Genomic DNA, 3,648 nt, shown 5'->3' with positions numbered 1-3,648 from the left:
TTGGTATTTTCCTATATAAGCCTGTGAAAAATTTGGGTTGGGGTCGATTCTCCTCTACACCATGCTCGGTGTATGAGTTTCGGCCCCAGAGCTCTGGTTCATGTGCATGCTTGTTGTTGTTTTATTAAATCTTCCTTCCTATATTCTGAGTTCGGTCTCAGTGTCTTCTTGGGTGCACGGCAGTCCCGAGACTTGAGTGAGGGTCTCCCTTCGGGGGTCTTTCATGCAGTCTTATCCTCAGCCCTGTTGCAGATGCCTCTCCTCTCTCCCTACTTTCATTCCCTGTGGAGCCCGCTAAATCTTCATATGGACCCAGTTTTCCTTCTTTCTATAGACCCTGTCAATTCTCCCTTCTGACTCATACCCATCCCTTTGTGTCATCCCTCCAGACCTAGAAACACTTCCTAGCCTAGACCCTCAGTGGCTACATCTGGCCAAGACTCAGGTAGATGAATCATGCTATCCTTCCTTTATTCCATAATCATATCTCCACTCTCACCCTCAGCCTGATAGCAGTCTTTTTTACAAGTGCCCCCCACCTCAACCACACACCTCAACTCTATCCAGTGGAGAGTTGAACTCTTAGCAGACACATGATTCCCCTAGTTCTTTCAGCTCTCTTTCCACAGCAGCCTTTGAAGTAGTTGCCAGATCCCCTCCGTACTGGCTGGTTTTGTGTCAACTTGACACAGCTGGAGTTATCAACAGAAAAAGGAGCTTCAGTTGAGGAAATGCCTCCATGAGATCCAGCTGTAAGGCATTTTCTAAACTAGTGATCAAGGGGGAAAGGCCCCTTGTGGGTGGGACCATCTCTGGGCTGGTAATCTTGGTTCTATAAGAGAGCAGGTTGAGCAAGCCAGGGGAAGCAAGCCAGTAAAGAACATCCCTCTGTGGCCTCTGCATCAGCTCCTGCTTCCTGACCTGTTTGAGTTCCAGTCCTGACTTCCTTGGTGATAAACAGCAGTATGGAATTGTAAGCCGAATAAACTCTTTCCTCCCCAACTTGCTTCTTGGTCATAATGTTTGTGCAAGAATAGAAACCCTGACTAAGACACCCTCTTTCTACCATACTGCAAACTCCTGGAGCCCCTCTCAGCCTTTTTTCATATCCCTAATCTATTCACTTGAGCTACCCACCGACCTTCAGAAGCACTTTCTACCAGGCATCCTTTATTTCTAATTATATGGCATTTGTTCGGTTTTATTTACACTTTATATATGATAGTTGGGCAATTAAATAATTTGGAATCTGATTTTGACAGTAGTCAGTGATGAATCAGCCTGCCTTGCTTAGGTTTGAAAGCCATTTTATAGTCAGGGCAAGCTAAGTTCATTCCTGTTTATAGTTAAATCTCTGTTTCTCAAAGATGAGGTTATGCTCCACCCATATTTTTCACTATAAGTAGTTTTGTGCTGCCTGTTTCAGGAAATAGCAACCATGCCTTTGTTTAAAATGGTTACTGTGACTACTTATTGTTATGAGCTCCTGATGGCACGGCTACCTTATAACAACCTTGCAATCATGTCTTTGCTTCAAAAGGATGTTATGACCAATTTATTATGGTTATGTTCTCCTCCTATAACCCTGCCAATTTGCTTGTCAAATCCATTATTTGGAAAAGCCCCACCTCTGAGCTATGAAAAACATATCTTCCCCAAGTTCAAGTCTGATTTATTGTATGCTGCCTTAGCGGGAGGCAGCCCATGTACATGAATAAGAAAGCTTGCTTTAATTAATTTGGCCATGATGATTTTTGGGTCAGTGATCTTTCTCTTCACATCTTTGGGGTTTAACAGTCAGAATCTCCTGAGTTTCTTAGTTGTTTGTCTGTTTGCTTATTTTTATTTGTATTGTTATGTTTTTTCCCTTGTTTACAAGATTGGAAGATTACTAATGGAAGAAATAAGACTCATAAACAGTCCTGAAGGAAACACTATAACACATATGTGTTCATCTTAGGATGGCAAAGTTGGGTTTTATTTTAGGATACCAGTGGTGGTTTTAGTGAGAAATATTCCTCAGGCTCAGGCATTGAACATTTGACCTCAGTTGATGGTGCTGTTTGAGGAGGTGTTGGCAGCACAGCCTTGCTTGAATGCAGTACATCAAAGGGGGAAGAGTCTTGAGAGGAAAAATTGTAAACATTGCTTCCCTTACTGCTTACTCATGGTTTAAGAAATGAGCTCTCAGCCTCTGGTTCTGGCAGCTATGTTGTCCCTGCCCCTGTGAATACTAACCCTATGCCCAAAGACACTTTTCTATAAGTTTTCTCAGTTACAGGGTTTATTACAGCAGTAGAAAAGTAACAAAATACCTTATTCCCCTTCTAAGCTAGTTGTTATCATTAGAAAAAGAAGTATTTGAGGCAAGTGTCATATGCAAGAAACTACAATGTTACCCCAGTTTTTAAGGTCAGAGTTTTAGTCAAGCCAGGCTCAGCCACTCATCTTCAGTAAGTCAATTAAGCAAACAAGCGACAACCCGAATTCTTCAATTTGTCTATACTGGGAAGATAATCAGAGATCCAATGACACCTCAAGTCCATCTTCAGGGTCATGACATGAGGTTTAGGTTTAAAAAAAAAAAAAAAGTGTGGATAACTAGGTAAGCACAAGAAAGGGGTCCACTCATCTCCAGACTCTCTGGCAAGAGGATCTGACATCTAGGGGCTTGAGATGAGACATGGAGGTGAGTGGTCTGGAGGAGCTGGGCTTGCCTGCAATGGGGAGGGAGACTGTAACACCAAAGACAGTTTTCTATACAGAGCTCTGTGGAGGAGGGGAAGGGAATACATGGAGGTTTGAGGGAAAGAGCTACATGCTAAGGTTCTGTGACTTGACATTTTGCAAGCTGTATTTTTGCAAAATGTTAACAGATAAGTGCTAGTAGTTACAAAGCTCTGCAAACATACACCCATCAAAACAAATACTTCTGTGGATGTTAAGAGACAATATTTATTTATTTACTTACTTTTAATTGGGTATTTATTTCATTTACATTTCCAATGCTATCCCAAAAGTTCCCCCACACGTTCCCCCACCCACGTCCCACCCACCCACTCCCACTTTTTGTCCCTGTCGTTCCCCTGTACTGAGGCATATAAAATTTGCATGACTAATGGGCCTCTCTTTCCACTGATGGCTGACTAGGACATTTTCTGATTCATATGCAGCTAGAGACACGAGCTCCAGGGGGGTACTGGTTAGTTCATATTGTTGTTCCACCTATAGGATTGCAGACCCCTTCAGCTCCTTGGGTACTTTCTCTAGCTCCTCCATTGGGGGCTTCGGCAGCACATATACTAAAAAAAAAGACAACATTTATAAAGCCTTATAATAAATACAACCATCAAGAGTAGGTATTTAAAGAAAAATTGTTTTAGAATTAAGTACTTTTTATAACTATATTATTTAGGTGACCAATGTTTAATAACTTTTAATTATCCAGAGGCAGATCTTGGAGTACACATTGCCAGGGTGTGACTAATTGACTAGCTTTAAGAGCACAGTCACAATACTATTGGGGGTATTCAAACATAAACTTGGAAAAAGCTAATACGACTGACTCTTATAGTTTGGAGGACGTTGCCTTGGTAAAGTGTGCTTCTAAATTTTTCACCTTAGAATACAATTATTTTAAACAGCCTC

This window comes from Mus caroli, chromosome 3 (genome assembly GCF_900094665.2).
Source record: "Mus caroli chromosome 3, CAROLI_EIJ_v1.1, whole genome shotgun sequence".
Lineage (NCBI taxonomy): Eukaryota > Metazoa > Chordata > Mammalia > Rodentia > Muridae > Mus > Mus caroli.
This window is presented reverse-complemented; position numbering follows the sequence as displayed.